Consider the following 16,375-nt stretch of genomic DNA (forward strand, 5'->3'; position numbering starts at 1 on the left):
GAGTCCGCTCCGGTCCGTCCTGTCCCCCCCCATCCTTTCAAAAAGAGGAGTTTAAAGTCTCATCCCTGCTGGTGTTATGATTAAAATAGGTATGAAAACTACTTTATGTCGGCAGCGGGATTTGATCACGGGACTGGGGAAAATACTGCTCTTGAATGTGGCGCCTTACACCGCTCGGCCATTCCGGCAGCATGCAGAACACGGCTCTGGAGGCTGACTGCCACCTCGCGACACAGGGAGAGTTCACACTGTTCTCTACTGGACATTTAAGTATGTGCCCAGAGACAGGTTGAGAGGACAGATGCATGTATGTACCAGAGTGAGCTCCAGAGAGACTGATGGGGACATAAGACTGGGGTAGAGCGAGAGATGGAGAAAGAGAAAGGTGCCTGTGTCGAGTCAGCAGCAGAGAAAATGAAACAAAGGGGCCTCCTGGGATAACCACACACTACTTCCTTACAAAGAACACACAGAGGGTGTGTGAAATGACAGGCACAGCAGGCCGGCTAGCTCAGTCGGTAGAGCATGAGACGTGGGTCTCAGGGTCGTGGGTTCGAGCCCCACGTTGGGCGTGATGCTTTTTAAAGGCTTCTCCATTTCGGGTTTAACATTAACTCTCACCTTTTTCAGATATTTCGCTGAGGCTTAAAACTACACACACACACACATCCTGCAGTTTGCCTCACGATTCCCACAGGACTCCACACAACGCAGCACTTCCCGCCCTGGGAGGCGCCGCTGGGAGCGGTCCTAGGCCGAGCCTTTCCTGCGCCCTTTCCTAGCCTGAGCCGCCCGTGCTTACAGCGAGCTCGGAGTCCGCTCCGGTCCGTCCTGTCCCCCCCCCATCCTTTCAAAACGAGGAGTTTAAGGTCTCATCCCCGCTGGTGTTATGATTAAAGTAGGTATGAAAACTACTTTATGTCGGCAGCGGGATTTAATTACGGGACTGGGGAAGATACTGCTCTTGAATGTGGCGCCTTACACCGCTCGGCCATTCCGGCAGCCTCCGGAACACGGCTCTGGAGGCTGACTGCCCCCTCGCGAAACAGGGAGAGTTCACACTGTTCTCTACTGGACATTTAAGTATGTGCCCAGAGACAGGTTGAGAGGACAGATGCATGTATGTACCAGAGTGAGCTCCAGAGAGACTGATGGGGACATAAGACTGGGGTAGAGCGAGAGATGGAGAAAGAGAAAGGTGCCTGTGTCGAGTCAGCAGCAGAGAAAATGAAACAAAGGGGCCTCCTGGGATAACCACACACTACTTCCTCACAAAGAGCACACAGAGGGTGTGTGAAATGACATAGGCACAGCAGCCCGGCTAGCTCAGTCGGTAGAGCATGAGACTCTTAATTTCAGGGTCGTGGGTTCGAGCCCCACGTTGGGCGTGATGCTTTATAAAGGCTTCTCCATTTTCGGGTTTAACATTAACTCTCACCTTTTTTAGATATTTTGCTGAGGCTTAAAACTACACACACACACACATCCTGCAGTTTGCCTCACGATTCCCACAGGACTCCACACAATGCAGCACTTCCCGCCCTGGGAGGCGCCGCTGGGAGCTGTCCTAGGCCGAGCCTTTCCTGCGCCCTTTCCTAGCCTGAGCCGCCCGTGCTTACAGCGAGCTCGGAGTCCGCTCCGGTCCGTCCTGTCCACCCCCATCCTTTCAAAAAGAGGAGTTTTACGGTCTCATCCCCGCTGGTGTTATGATTAAAGTAGGTATGAAAACTACTTTATGTCAGCAGCGGGATTTGACCACGGGACTGGGGAAGATACTGCTCTTGAATGTGGCACCTTACACCGCTCGGCCATTCCGGCAGACTTCGGAAAAGGGCTCTGGAGGCTGACTGCCACCTCGCGAAACAGGGAGAGTTCACACTCTTCTCTACTGGACATTTAAGCATGTGCCCAGAGACAGGTTGAAAGGACAGATGCATGTATGTACCAGAGTGAGCTCCAGAAAGACTGATGGGGACATAAGACTGGGGTAGAGCGAGAGATGGAGAAAGAGAAAGGTGCCTGTGTCAGGTCAGCAGCAGAGACATTGAAACAAAGGGGCCTCCAGGGATAACCACACACTACTTCCTCACAAAGAACACACAGAGGGTGTGTGAAATGATATAGCCACAGCAGCCTGGCTAGCTCAGTCGGTAGAGCATGAGACTCTTAATCTCAGGGTCGTGGGTTCGAGCCCCACGTTGGGCGTGATGCTTTTTAAAGGCTTCTCCATTTTCGGGTTAAACATTAACTCTCACCTTTTTCAGATATTTCGCTGAGGCTTAAAACTACACACACACACACATCCTGCAGTTTGCCTCACGATTCCCACAGGACTCCACACAACGCAGCACTTCCCGCCCTGGGATGCGCCGCTCGGAGCGGTCCTAGGCCGAGCCTTTCCTGCGCCCTTTCCAAGCATGAGCCGCCCGTGCTTACAGCGAGCTCGGAGTCCGCTCCGGTCCGTCCTGTCCACCCCCATCCTTTCAAAAAGAGGAGTTTTACGGTCTCATCCCCGCTGGTGTTATGATTAAAGTAGGTATGAAAACTACTTTATGTCAGCAGCGGGATTTGACCACGGGACTGGGGAAGATACTGCTCTTGAATGTGGCACCTTACACCGCTCGGCCATTCCGGCAGACTTCGGAAAACGGCTCTGGAGGCTGACTGCCACCTCGCGAAACAGGGAGAGTTCACACTCTTCTCTACTGGACATTTAAGCATGTGCCCAGAGACAGGTTGAAAGGACAGATGCATGTATGTACCAGCTTGAGCTCCAGAAAGACTGATGGGGACATAAGACTGGGGTAGAGCGAGAGATGGAGAAAGAGAAAGGTGCCTGTGTCGAGTCAGCAGCAGAGAAAATGAAACAAAGGGGCCTCCTGGGATAACCACACTACTTCCTCACAAAGAGCACACAGAGGGTGTGTGAAATGACATAGGCACAGCAGCCCGGCTAGCTCAGTCGGTAGAGCATGAGACTCTTAATTTCAGGGTCGTGGGTTCGAGCCCCACGTTGGGCGTGATGCTTTATAAAGGCTTCTCCATTTTCGGGTTTAACATTAACTCTCACCTTTTTTAGATATTTTGCTGAGGCTTAAAACTACACACACACACATCCTGCAGTTTGCCTCACGATTCCCACAGGACTCCACACAATGCAGCACTTCCCGCCCTGGGAGGCGCCGCTGGGAGCTGTCCTAGGCCGAGCCTTTCCTGCGCCCTTTCCTAGCCTGAGCCGCCCGTGCTTACAGCGAGCTCGGAGTCCGCTCCGGTCCGTCCTGTCCACCCCCATCCTTTCAAAAAGAGGAGTTTTACGGTCTCATCCCCGCTGGTGTTATGATTAAAGTAGGTATGAAAACTACTTTATGTCAGCAGCGGGATTTGACCACGGGACTGGGGAAGATACTGCTCTTGAATGTGGCACCTTACACCGCTCGGCCATTCCGGCAGACTTCGGAAAAGGGCTCTGGAGGCTGACTGCCACCTCGCGAAACAGGGAGAGTTCACACTCTTCTCTACTGGACATTTAAGCATGTGCCCAGAGACAGGTTGAAAGGACAGATGCATGTATGTACCAGAGTGAGCTCCAGAAAGACTGATGGGGACATAAGACTGGGGTAGAGCGAGAGATGGAGAAAGAGAAAGGTGCCTGTGTCAGGTCAGCAGCAGAGACATTGAAACAAAGGGGCCTCCTGGGATAACCACACACTACTTCCTCACAAAGAACACACAGAGGGTGTGTGAAATGATATAGCCACAGCAGCCTGGCTAGCTCAGTCGGTAGAGCATGAGACTCTTAATCTCAGGGTCGTGGGTTCGAGCCCCACGTTGGGCGTGATGCTTTTTAAAGGCTTCTCCATTTTCGGGTTAAACATTAACTCTCACCTTTTTCAGATATTTCGCTGAGGCTTAAAACTACACACACACACACATCCTGCAGTTTGCCTCACGATTCCCACAGGACTCCACACAACGCAGCACTTCCCGCCCTGGGATGCGCCGCTCGGAGCGGTCCTAGGCCGAGCCTTTCCTGCGCCCTTTCCAAGCATGAGCCGCCCGTGCTTACAGCGAGCTCGGAGTCCGCTCCGGTCCGTCCTGTCCACCCCCATCCTTTCAAAAAGAGGAGTTTTACGGTCTCATCCCCGCTGGTGTTATGATTAAAGTAGGTATGAAAACTACTTTATGTCAGCAGCTGGATTTGACCACGGGACTGGGGAAGATACTGCTCTTGAATGTGGCACCTTACACCGCTCGGCCATTCCGGCAGACTTCGGAAAACGGCTCTGGAGGCTGACTGCCACCTCGCGAAACAGGGAGAGTTCACACTCTTCTCTACTGGACATTTAAGCATGTGCCCAGAGACAGGTTGAAAGGACAGATGCATGTATGTACCAGCTTGAGCTCCAGAAAGACTGATGGGGACATAAGACTGGGGTAGAGCGAGAGATGGAGAAAGAGAAAGGTGCCTGTGTCGAGTCTGCAGCAGAGAAAATGAAACAAAGGGGCCTCCTGGGATAACCACACACTACTTCCTCACAAAGAGCACACAGAGGGTGTGTGAAATGACATAGGCACAGCAGCCCGGCTAGCTCAGTCGGTAGAGCATGAGACTCTTAATTTCAGGGTCGTGGGTTCGAGCCTCACGTTGGGCGTGATGCTTTATAAAGGCTTCTCCATTTTCGGGTTTAACATTAACTCTCACCTTTTTTAGATATTTTGCTGAGGCTTAAAACTACTCACACACACATCCTGCAGTTTGCCTCACGATTCCCACAGGACTCCACACAATGCAGCACTTCCCGCCCTGGGAGGCGCCGCTGGGAGCTGTCCTAGGCCGAGCCTTTCCTGCGCCCTTTCCTAGCCTGAGCCGCCCGTGCTTACAGCGAGCTCGGAGTCCGCTCCGGTCCGTCCTGTCCCCCCCCATCCTTTCAAAAAGAGGAGTTTAAAGTCTCATCCCTGCTGGTGTTATGATTAAAATAGGTATGAAAACTACTTTATGTCGGCAGCGGGATTTGATCACGGGACTGGGGAAAATACTGCTCTTGAATGTGGCGCCTTACACCGCTCGGCCATTCCGGCAGCATGCAGAACACGGCTCTGGAGGCTGACTGCCACCTCGCGACACAGGGAGAGTTCACACTGTTCTCTACTGGACATTTAAGTATGTGCCCAGAGACAGGTTGAGAGGACAGATGCATGTATGTACCAGAGTGAGCTCCAGAGAGACTGATGGGGACATAAGACTGGGGTAGAGCGAGAGATGGAGAAAGAGAAAGGTGCCTGTGTCGAGTCAGCAGCAGAGAAAATGAAACAAAGGGGCCTCCTGGGATAACCACACACTACTTCCTTACAAAGAACACACAGAGGGTGTGTGAAATGACAGGCACAGCAGCCCGGCTAGCTCAGTCGGTAGAGCATGAGAATCTTAATCTCAGGGTCGTGGGTTCGAGCCCCACGTTGGGCGTGATGCTTTTTAAAGGCTTCTCCATTTTCGGGTTTAACATTAACTCTCACCTTTTTCAGATATTTCGCTGAGGCTTAAAACTACACACACACACACATCCTGCAGTTTGCCTCACGATTCCCACAGGACTCCACACAACGCAGCACTTCCCGCCCTGGGAGGCGCCGCTGGGAGCGGTCCTAGGCCGAGCCTTTCCTGCGCCCTTTCCTAGCCTGAGCCGCCCGTGCTTACAGCGAGCTCGGAGTCCGCTCCGGTCCGTCCTGTCCCCCCCCCATCCTTTCAAAACGAGGAGTTTAAGGTCTCATCCCCGCTGGTGTTATGATTAAAGTAGGTATGAAAACTACTTTATGTTGGCAGCGGGATTTAATTACGGGACTGGGGAAGATACTGCTCTTGAATGTGGCGCCTTACACCGCTCGGCCATTCCGGCAGCCTCCGGAACACGGCTCTGGAGGCTGACTGCCCCCTCGCGAAACAGGGAGAGTTCACACTGTTCTCTACTGGACATTTAAGTATGTGCCCAGAGACAGGTTGAGAGGACAGATGCATGTATGTACCAGAGTGAGCTCCAGAGAGACTGATGGGGACATAAGACTGGGGTAGAGCGAGAGATGGAGAAAGAGAAAGGTGCCTGTGTCGAGTCAGCAGCAGAGAAAATGAAACAAAGGGGCCTCCTGGGATAACCACACACTACTTCCTCACAAAGAGCACACAGAGGGTGTGTGATATGACATAGGCACAGCAGCCCAGCTAGCTCAGTCGGTAGAGCATGAGACTCTTAATCTCAGGGTCGTGGGTTCGAGCCCCACGTTTGGCGTGATGCTTTATAAAGGCTTCTCCATTTTCGGGTTTAACATTAACTCTCACCTTTTTTAGATATTTTGCTGAGGCTTAAAACTACACACACACACATCCTGCAGTTTGCCTCACGATTCCCACAGGACTCCACACAATGCAGCACTTCCCGCCCTGGGAGGCGCCGCTGGGAGCTGTCCTAGGCCGAGCCTTTCCTGCGCCCTTTCCTAGCCTGAGCCGCCCGTGCTTACAGCGAGCTCGGAGTCCGCTCCGGTCCGTCCTGTCCACCCCCATCCTTTCAAAAAGAGGAGTTTTACGGTCTCATCCCCGCTGGTGTTATGATTAAAGTAGGTATGAAAACTACTTTATGTCAGCAGCGGGATTTGACCACGGGACTGGGGAAGATACTGCTCTTGAATGTGGCACCTTACACCGCTCGGCCATTCCGGCAGACTTCAGAAAACGGCTCTGGAGGCTGACTGCCACCTCGCGAAACAGGGAGAGTTCACACTCTTCTCTACTGGACATTTAAGCATGTGCCCAGAGACAGGTTGAAAGGACAGATGCATGTATGTACCAGAGTGAGCTCCAGAAAGACTGATGGGGACATAAGACTGGGGTAGAGCGAGAGATGGAGAAAGAGAAAGGTGCCTGTGTCAGGTCAGCAGCAGAGAAATTGAAACCAAGGGGCCTCCTGGGATAAACCCACACTACTTCCTCACAAAGAACACACAGAGGGTGTGTGAAATGATATAGCCACAGCAGCCTGACTAGCTCAGTCGGTAGAGCATGAGACTCTTAATCTCAGGGTCGTGGGTTCGAGCCCCACGTTGGGTGATGCTTTTTAAAGGCTTCTCCATTTTCGGGTTTAACATTAACTCTCACCTTTTTCAGATATTTCGCTGAGGCTTAAAACTACACACACACACACATCCTGCAGTTTGCCTCACGATTCCCACAGGACTCCACACAACGCAGCACTTCCCGCCCTGGGATGCGCCGCTCGGAGCGGTCCTAGGCCGAGCCTTTCCTGCGCCCTTTCCAAGCCTGAGCCGCCCGTGCTTACAGCGAGCTCGGAGTCCGCTCCGGTCCGTCCTGTCCACCCCCATCCTTTCAAAAAGAGGAGTTTTACGGTCTCATCCCCGCTGGTGTTATGATTAAAGTAGGTATGAAAACTACTTTATGTCAGCAGCGGGATTTGACCACGGGACTGGGGAAGATACTGCTCTTGAATGTGGCACCTTACACCGCTCGGCCATTCCGGCAGACTTCGGAAAACGGCTCTGGAGGCTGACTGCCACCTCGCGAAACAGGGAGAGTTCACACTCTTCTCTACTGGACATTTAAGCATGTGCCCAGAGACAGGTTGAAAGGACAGATGCATGTATGTACCAGCTTGAGCTCCAGAAAGACTGATGGGGACATAAGACTGGGGTAGAGCGAGAGATGGAGAAAGAGAAAGGTGCCTGTGTCGAGTCAGCAGCAGAGAAAATGAAACAAAGGGGCCTCCTGGGATAACCACACACTACTTCCTCACAAAGAGCACACAGAGGGTGTGTGAAATGACATAGGCACAGCAGCCCGGCTAGCTCAGTCGGTAGAGCATGAGACTCTTAATTTCAGGGTCGTGGGTTCGAGCCCCACATTGGGCGTGATGCTTTATAAAGGCTTCTCCATTTTCGGGTTTAACATTAACTCTCACCTTTTTTAGATATTTTGCTGAGGCTTAAAACTACACACACACACATCCTGCCGTTTGCCTCACGATTCCCACAGGACTCCACACAATGCAGCACTTCCCGCCCTGGGAGGCGCCGCTGGGAGCTGTCCTAGGCCGAGCCTTTCCTGCGCCCTTTCCTAGCCTGAGCCGCCCGTGCTTACAGCGAGCTCGGAGTCCGCTCCGGTCCGTCCTGTCCCCCCCCATCCTTTCAAAAAGAGGAATTTAAAGTCTCATCCCTGCTGGTGTTATGATTAAAGTAGGTATGACAACTACTTTATGTCGGCAGCAGGATTTAATTACGGGACTGGGGAAGATACTGCTCTTGAATGTGGCGCCTTACACCGCTCGGCCATTCCGGCAGCCAGCAGAACACGGCTCTGGAGGCTGACTGCCCCCTCGCGAAACAGGGAGAGTTCACACTGTTCTCTACTGGACATTTAAGAATGTGCCCAGAGACAGGTTGAGAGGACAGATGCATGTATGTACCAGAGTGTGCTCCAGAGAGACTGATGGGGACATAAGACTGGGGTAGAGCGAGAGATGGAGAAATAGGAAGGTGCCTGGGTCGAGTCAGCAGCAGAGAAAATGAAACAAAGGGGCCTCCTGGGATAACCACACACTACTTCCTCACAAAGAACACACAGAGGGTGTGTGAAATGACATAGGCACAGCAGCCTGGCTAGCTCAATCGGTAGAGCATGAGACTCTTAATCTCAGGGTTGTGGGTTCGAGCCCCACGTTGGGTGTAATGCTTTTTAAAGGCTTCTCCCTTTTCGGGTTTAACATTAACTCTCACCTTTTTCAGATATTTCGCTGAGGCTTAAAAATACACAAACACACATCCTGCTGTTTGCCTCACGATTCCCACAGGACTCCACACAATGCAGCACTTATCGCCCTGGGAGGCGCCGCTGGGAGCGGTCCTCGGCCGAGCCTTTCCTGCCCCCTTTCCTAGCCTGAGCCGCCCGTGCTTACAGCGAGCTCGGAGTCCGCTCCGGTCCGTCCTGTCCCCCCCCATCCTTTCAAAAAGAGGAGTTTAAAGTCTCATCCCTGCTGGTGTTATGATTAAAATAGGTATGAAAACTACTTTATGTCGGCAGCGGGATTTGATCACGGGACTGGGGAAAATACTGCTCTTGAATGTGGCGCCTTACACCGCTCGGCCATTCCGGCAGCATGCAGAACACGGCTCTGGAGGCTGACTGCCACCTCGCGACACAGGGAGAGTTCACACTGTTCTCTACTGGACATTTAAGTATGTGCCCAGAGACAGGTTGAGAGGACAGATGCATGTATGTACCAGAGTGAGCTCCAGAGAGACTGATGGGGACATAAGACTGGGGTAGAGCGAGAGATGGAGAAAGAGAAAGGTGCCTGTGTCGAGTCAGCAGCAGAGAAAATGAAACAAAGGGGCCTCCTGGGATAACCACACACTACTTCCTCACAAAGAGCACACAGAGGGTGTGTGAAATGACATAGGCACAGCAGCCCGGCTAGCTCAGTCGGTAGAGCATGAGACTCTTAATTTCAGGGTCGTGGGTTCGAGCCCCACGTTGGGCGTGATGCTTTATAAAGGCTTCTCCATTTTCGGGTTTAACATTAACTCTCACCTTTTTTAGATATTTTGCTGAGGCTTAAAACTACACACACACACACATCCTGCAGTTTGCCTCACGATTCCCACAGGACTCCACACAATGCAGCACTTCCCGCCCTGGGAGGCGCCGCTGGGAGCTGTCCTAGGCCGAGCCTTTCCTGCGCCCTTTCCTAGCCTGAGCCGCCCGTGCTTACAGCGAGCTCGGAGTCCGCTCCGGTCCGTCCTGTCCACCCCCATCCTTTCAAAAAGAGGAGTTTTACGGTCTCATCCCCGCTGGTGTTATGATTAAAGTAGGTATGAAAACTACTTTATGTCAGCAGCGGGATTTGACCACGGGACTGGGGAAGATACTGCTCTTGAATGTGGCACCTTACACCGCTCGGCCATTCCGGCAGACTTCGGAAAAGGGCTCTGGAGGCTGACTGCCACCTCGCGAAACAGGGAGAGTTCACACTCTTCTCTACTGGACATTTAAGCATGTGCCCAGAGACAGGTTGAAAGGACAGATGCATGTATGTACCAGAGTGAGCTCCAGAAAGACTGATGGGGACATAAGACTGGGGTAGAGCGAGAGATGGAGAAAGAGAAAGGTGCCTGTGTCAGGTCAGCAGCAGAGACATTGAAACAAAGGGGCCTCCAGGGATAACCACACACTACTTCCTCACAAAGAACACACAGAGGGTGTGTGAAATGATATAGCCACAGCAGCCTGGCTAGCTCAGTCGGTAGAGCATGAGACTCTTAATCTCAGGGTCGTGGGTTCGAGCCCCACGTTGGGCGTGATGCTTTTTAAAGGCTTCTCCATTTTCGGGTTAAACATTAACTCTCACCTTTTTCAGATATTTCGCTGAGGCTTAAAACTACACACACACACACATCCTGCAGTTTGCCTCACGATTCCCACAGGACTCCACACAACGCAGCACTTCCCGCCCTGGGATGCGCCGCTCGGAGCGGTCCTAGGCCGAGCCTTTCCTGCGCCCTTTCCAAGCATGAGCCGCCCGTGCTTACAGCGAGCTCGGAGTCCGCTCCGGTCCGTCCTGTCCACCCCCATCCTTTCAAAAAGAGGAGTTTTACGGTCTCATCCCCGCTGGTGTTATGATTAAAGTAGGTATGAAAACTACTTTATGTCAGCAGCGGGATTTGACCACGGGACTGGGGAAGATACTGCTCTTGAATGTGGCACCTTACACCGCTCGGCCATTCCGGCAGACTTCGGAAAACGGCTCTGGAGGCTGACTGCCACCTCGCGAAACAGGGAGAGTTCACACTCTTCTCTACTGGACATTTAAGCATGTGCCCAGAGACAGGTTGAAAGGACAGATGCATGTATGTACCAGCTTGAGCTCCAGAAAGACTGATGGGGACATAAGACTGGGGTAGAGCGAGAGATGGAGAAAGAGAAAGGTGCCTGTGTCGAGTCAGCAGCAGAGAAAATGAAACAAAGGGGCCTCCTGGGATAACCACACTACTTCCTCACAAAGAGCACACAGAGGGTGTGTGAAATGACATAGGCACAGCAGCCCGGCTAGCTCAGTCGGTAGAGCATGAGACTCTTAATTTCAGGGTCGTGGGTTCGAGCCCCACGTTGGGCGTGATGCTTTATAAAGGCTTCTCCATTTTCGGGTTTAACATTAACTCTCACCTTTTTTAGATATTTTGCTGAGGCTTAAAACTACACACACACACATCCTGCAGTTTGCCTCACGATTCCCACAGGACTCCACACAATGCAGCACTTCCCGCCCTGGGAGGCGCCGCTGGGAGCTGTCCTAGGCCGAGCCTTTCCTGCGCCCTTTCCTAGCCTGAGCCGCCCGTGCTTACAGCGAGCTCGGAGTCCGCTCCGGTCCGTCCTGTCCACCCCCATCCTTTCAAAAAGAGGAGTTTTACGGTCTCATCCCCGCTGGTGTTATGATTAAAGTAGGTATGAAAACTACTTTATGTCAGCAGCGGGATTTGACCACGGGACTGGGGAAGATACTGCTCTTGAATGTGGCACCTTACACCGCTCGGCCATTCCGGCAGACTTCGGAAAAGGGCTCTGGAGGCTGACTGCCACCTCGCGAAACAGGGAGAGTTCACACTCTTCTCTACTGGACATTTAAGCATGTGCCCAGAGACAGGTTGAAAGGACAGATGCATGTATGTACCAGAGTGAGCTCCAGAAAGACTGATGGGGACATAAGACTGGGGTAGAGCGAGAGATGGAGAAAGAGAAAGGTGCCTGTGTCAGGTCAGCAGCAGAGACATTGAAACAAAGGGGCCTCCTGGGATAACCACACACTACTTCCTCACAAAGAACACACAGAGGGTGTGTGAAATGATATAGCCACAGCAGCCTGGCTAGCTCAGTCGGTAGAGCATGAGACTCTTAATCTCAGGGTCGTGGGTTCGAGCCCCACGTTGGGCGTGATGCTTTTTAAAGGCTTCTCCATTTTCGGGTTAAACATTAACTCTCACCTTTTTCAGATATTTCGCTGAGGCTTAAAACTACACACACACACACATCCTGCAGTTTGCCTCACGATTCCCACAGGACTCCACACAACGCAGCACTTCCCGCCCTGGGATGCGCCGCTCGGAGCGGTCCTAGGCCGAGCCTTTCCTGCGCCCTTTCCAAGCATGAGCCGCCCGTGCTTACAGCGAGCTCGGAGTCCGCTCCGGTCCGTCCTGTCCACCCCCATCCTTTCAAAAAGAGGAGTTTTACGGTCTCATCCCCGCTGGTGTTATGATTAAAGTAGGTATGAAAACTACTTTATGTCAGCAGCGGGATTTGACCACGGGACTGGGGAAGATACTGCTCTTGAATGTGGCACCTTACACCGCTCGGCCATTCCGGCAGACTTCGGAAAACGGCTCTGGAGGCTGACTGCCACCTCGCGAAACAGGGAGAGTTCACACTCTTCTCTACTGGACATTTAAGCATGTGCCCAGAGACAGGTTGAAAGGACAGATGCATGTATGTACCAGCTTGAGCTCCAGAAAGACTGATGGGGACATAAGACTGGGGTAGAGCGAGAGATGGAGAAAGAGAAAGGTGCCTGTGTCGAGTCTGCAGCAGAGAAAATGAAACAAAGGGGCCTCCTGGGATAACCACACACTACTTCCTCACAAAGAGCACACAGAGGGTGTGTGAAATGACATAGGCACAGCAGCCCGGCTAGCTCAGTCGGTAGAGCATGAGACTCTTAATTTCAGGGTCGTGGGTTCGAGCCTCACGTTGGGCGTGATGCTTTATAAAGGCTTCTCCATTTTCGGGTTTAACATTAACTCTCACCTTTTTTAGATATTTTGCTGAGGCTTAAAACTACTCACACACACATCCTGCAGTTTGCCTCACGATTCCCACAGGACTCCACACAATGCAGCACTTCCCGCCCTGGGAGGCGCCGCTGGGAGCTGTCCTAGGCCGAGCCTTTCCTGCGCCCTTTCCTAGCCTGAGCCGCCCGTGCTTACAGCGAGCTCGGAGTCCGCTCCGGTCCGTCCTGTCCCCCCCCATCCTTTCAAAAAGAGGAGTTTAAAGTCTCATCCCTGCTGGTGTTATGATTAAAATAGGTATGAAAACTACTTTATGTCGGCAGCGGGATTTGATCACGGGACTGGGGAAAATACTGCTCTTGAATGTGGCGCCTTACACCGCTCGGCCATTCCGGCAGCATGCAGAACACGGCTCTGGAGGCTGACTGCCACCTCGCGACACAGGGAGAGTTCACACTGTTCTCTACTGGACATTTAAGTATGTGCCCAGAGACAGGTTGAGAGGACAGATGCATGTATGTACCAGAGTGAGCTCCAGAGAGACTGATGGGGACATAAGACTGGGGTAGAGCGAGAGATGGAGAAAGAGAAAGGTGCCTGTGTCGAGTCAGCAGCAGAGAAAATGAAACAAAGGGGCCTCCTGGGATAACCACACACTACTTCCTTACAAAGAACACACAGAGGGTGTGTGAAATGACAGGCACAGCAGCCCGGCTAGCTCAGTCGGTAGAGCATGAGACTCTTAATCTCAGGGTCGTGGGTTCGAGCCCCACGTTGGGCGTGATGCTTTTTAAAGGCTTCTCCATTTTCGGGTTTAACATTAACTCTCACCTTTTTCAGATATTTCGCTGAGGCTTAAAACTACACACACACACACATCCTGCAGTTTGCCTCACGATTCCCACAGGACTCCACACAACGCAGCACTTCCCGCCCTGGGAGGCGCCGCTGGGAGCGGTCCTAGGCCGAGCCTTTCCTGCGCCCTTTCCTAGCCTGAGCCGCCCGTGCTTACAGCGAGCTCGGAGTCCGCTCCGGTCCGTCCTGTCCCCCCCCCATCCTTTCAAAACGAGGAGTTTAAGGTCTCATCCCCGCTGGTGTTATGATTAAAGTAGGTATGAAAACTACTTTATGTTGGCAGCGGGATTTAATTACGGGACTGGGGAAGATACTGCTCTTGAATGTGGCGCCTTACACCGCTCGGCCATTCCGGCAGCCTCCGGAACACGGCTCTGGAGGCTGACTGCCCCCTCGCGAAACAGGGAGAGTTCACACTGTTCTCTACTGGACATTTAAGTATGTGCCCAGAGACAGGTTGAGAGGACAGATGCATGTATGTACCAGAGTGAGCTCCAGAGAGACTGATGGGGACATAAGACTGGGGTAGAGCGAGAGATGGAGAAAGAGAAAGGTGCCTGTGTCGAGTCAGCAGCAGAGAAAATGAAACAAAGGGGCCTCCTGGGATAACCACACACTACTTCCTCACAAAGAGCACACAGAGGGTGTGTGATATGACATAGGCACAGCAGCCCAGCTAGCTCAGTCGGTAGAGCATGAGACTCTTAATCTCAGGGTCGTGGGTTCGTGCCCCACGTTGGGCGTGATGCTTTATAAAGGCTTCTCCATTTTCGGGTTTAACATTAACTCTCACCTTTTTTAGATATTTTGCTGAGGCTTAAAACTACACACACACACATCCTGCAGTTTGCCTCACGATTCCCACAGGACTCCACACAATGCAGCACTTCCCGCCCTGGGAGGCGCCGCTGGGAGCTGTCCTAGGCCGAGCCTTTCCTGCGCCCTTTCCTAGCCTGAGCCGCCCGTGCTTACAGCGAGCTCGGAGTCCGCTCCGGTCCGTCCTGTCCACCCCCATCCTTTCAAAAAGAGGAGTTTTACGGTCTCATCCCCGCTGGTGTTATGATTAAAGTAGGTATGAAAACTACTTTATGTCAGCAGCGGGATTTGACCACGGGACTGGGGAAGATACTGCTCTTGAATGTGGCACCTTACACCGCTCGGCCATTCCGGCAGACTTCGGAAAACGGCTCTGGAGGCTGACTGCCACCTCGCGAAACAGGGAGAGTTCACACTCTTCTCTACTGGACATTTAAGCATGTGCCCAGAGACAGGTTGAAAGGACAGATGCATGTATGTACCAGAGTGAGCTCCAGAAAGACTGATGGGGACATAAGACTGGGGTAGAGCGAGAGATGGAGAAAGAGAAAGGTGCCTGTGTCAGGTCAGCAGCAGAGAAATTGAAACCAAGGGGCCTCCTGGGATAAACCCACACTACTTCCTCACAAAGAACACACAGAGGGTGTGTGAAATGATATAGCCACAGCAGCCCGACTAGCTCAGTCGGTAGAGCATGAGACTCTTAATCTCAGGGTCGTGGGTTCGAGCCCCACGTTGGGCGTGATGCTTTATAAAGGCTTCTCCATTTTCGGGTTTAACATTAACTCTCACCTTTTTTAGATATTTTGCTGAGGCTTAAAACTACACACACACACATCCTGCCATTTGCCTCACGATTCCCACAGGACTCCACACAATGCAGCACTTCCCGCCCTGGGAGGCGCCGCTGGGAGCTGTCCTAGGCCGAGCCTTTCCTGCGCCCTTTCCTAGCCTGAGCCGCCCGTGCTTACAGCGAGCTCGGAGTCCGCTCCGGTCCGTCCTGTCCCCCCCCATCCTTTCAAAAAGAGGAATTTAAAGTCTCATCCCTGCTGGTGTTATGATTAAAGTAGGTATGACAACTACTTTATGTCGGCAGCAGGATTTAATTACGGGACTGGGGAAGATACTGCTCTTGAATGTGGCGCCTTACACCGCTCGGCCATTCCGGCAGCCAGCAGAACACGGGTCTGGAGGCTGACTGCCCCCTCGCGAAACAGGGAGAGTTCACACTGTTCTCTACTGGACATTTAAGAATGTGCCCAGAGACAGGTTGAGAGGACAGATGCATGTATGTACCAGAGTGAGCTCCAGAGAGACTGATGGGGACATAAGACTGGGGTAGAGCGAGAGATGGAGAAATAGGAAGGTGCCTGGGTCGAGTCAGCAGCAGAGAAAATGAAACAAAGGGGCCTCCTGGGATAACCACACACTACTTCCTCACAAAGAACACACAGAGGGTGTGTGAAATGACATAGGCACAGCAGCCTGGCTAGCTCAATCGGTAGAGCATGAGACTCTTAATCTCAGGGTTGTGGGTTCGAGCCCCACGTTGGGTGTAATGCTTTTTAAAGGCTTCTCCCTTTTCGGGTTTAACATTAACTCTCACCTTTTTCAGATATTTCGCTGAGGCTTAAAAATACACAAACACACATCCTGCTGTTTGCCTCACGATTCCCACAGGACTCCACACAACGCAGCACTTATCGCCCTGGGAGGCGCCGCTGGGAGCGGTCCTCGGCCGAGCCTTTCCTGCCCCCTTTCCTAGCCTGAGCCGCCCGTGCTTACAGCGAGCTCGGAGTCCGCTCCGGTCCGTCCTGTCCCCCCCCATCCTTTCAAAAAGAGGAGTTTAAAGTCTCATCCCTGCTGGTGT

At 52.6% G+C, this 16,375-nt stretch overlaps 10 non-coding genes across 10 annotated transcripts; all 10 read left to right on the forward strand.

The window, feature by feature from the left end:
* The first annotated feature begins 1,315 nt into the window (after nt 1–1,315).
* TRNAK-CUU (transfer RNA lysine (anticodon CUU)) lies at nt 1,316–1,388 on the forward strand. Its single transcript has one exon. It is a non-coding gene; the product is annotated as a tRNA-Lys (tRNA).
* Nucleotides 1,389–2,132: 744 nt separating this feature from the next.
* TRNAK-CUU (transfer RNA lysine (anticodon CUU)) lies at nt 2,133–2,205 on the forward strand. The gene has a single exon. It is a non-coding gene; the product is annotated as a tRNA-Lys (tRNA).
* Nucleotides 2,206–2,947: 742 nt separating this feature from the next.
* Nucleotides 2,948–3,020, forward strand: TRNAK-CUU (transfer RNA lysine (anticodon CUU)). Its single transcript has one exon. It is a non-coding gene; the product is annotated as a tRNA-Lys (tRNA).
* A 742-nt stretch (nt 3,021–3,762) lies between these two features.
* On the forward strand, nt 3,763–3,835 carry TRNAK-CUU (transfer RNA lysine (anticodon CUU)). Its single transcript has one exon. It is a non-coding gene; the product is annotated as a tRNA-Lys (tRNA).
* A 5,631-nt stretch (nt 3,836–9,466) lies between these two features.
* TRNAK-CUU (transfer RNA lysine (anticodon CUU)) lies at nt 9,467–9,539 on the forward strand. Its single transcript has one exon. It is a non-coding gene; the product is annotated as a tRNA-Lys (tRNA).
* Nucleotides 9,540–10,283: 744 nt separating this feature from the next.
* Nucleotides 10,284–10,356, forward strand: TRNAK-CUU (transfer RNA lysine (anticodon CUU)). The gene has a single exon. It is a non-coding gene; the product is annotated as a tRNA-Lys (tRNA).
* Nucleotides 10,357–11,098: 742 nt separating this feature from the next.
* Nucleotides 11,099–11,171, forward strand: TRNAK-CUU (transfer RNA lysine (anticodon CUU)). The gene has a single exon. It is a non-coding gene; the product is annotated as a tRNA-Lys (tRNA).
* Nucleotides 11,172–11,913: 742 nt separating this feature from the next.
* On the forward strand, nt 11,914–11,986 carry TRNAK-CUU (transfer RNA lysine (anticodon CUU)). Its single transcript has one exon. It is a non-coding gene; the product is annotated as a tRNA-Lys (tRNA).
* Nucleotides 11,987–13,542: 1,556 nt separating this feature from the next.
* TRNAK-CUU (transfer RNA lysine (anticodon CUU)) lies at nt 13,543–13,615 on the forward strand. Its single transcript has one exon. It is a non-coding gene; the product is annotated as a tRNA-Lys (tRNA).
* Nucleotides 13,616–15,174: 1,559 nt separating this feature from the next.
* Nucleotides 15,175–15,247, forward strand: TRNAK-CUU (transfer RNA lysine (anticodon CUU)). The gene has a single exon. It is a non-coding gene; the product is annotated as a tRNA-Lys (tRNA).
* The last annotated feature ends 1,128 nt before the right edge of the window (nt 15,248–16,375 follow it).

Source organism: Pleurodeles waltl, chromosome 6, assembly GCF_031143425.1.
Source record: "Pleurodeles waltl isolate 20211129_DDA chromosome 6, aPleWal1.hap1.20221129, whole genome shotgun sequence".
Taxonomy (NCBI): domain Eukaryota; kingdom Metazoa; phylum Chordata; class Amphibia; order Caudata; family Salamandridae; genus Pleurodeles; species Pleurodeles waltl.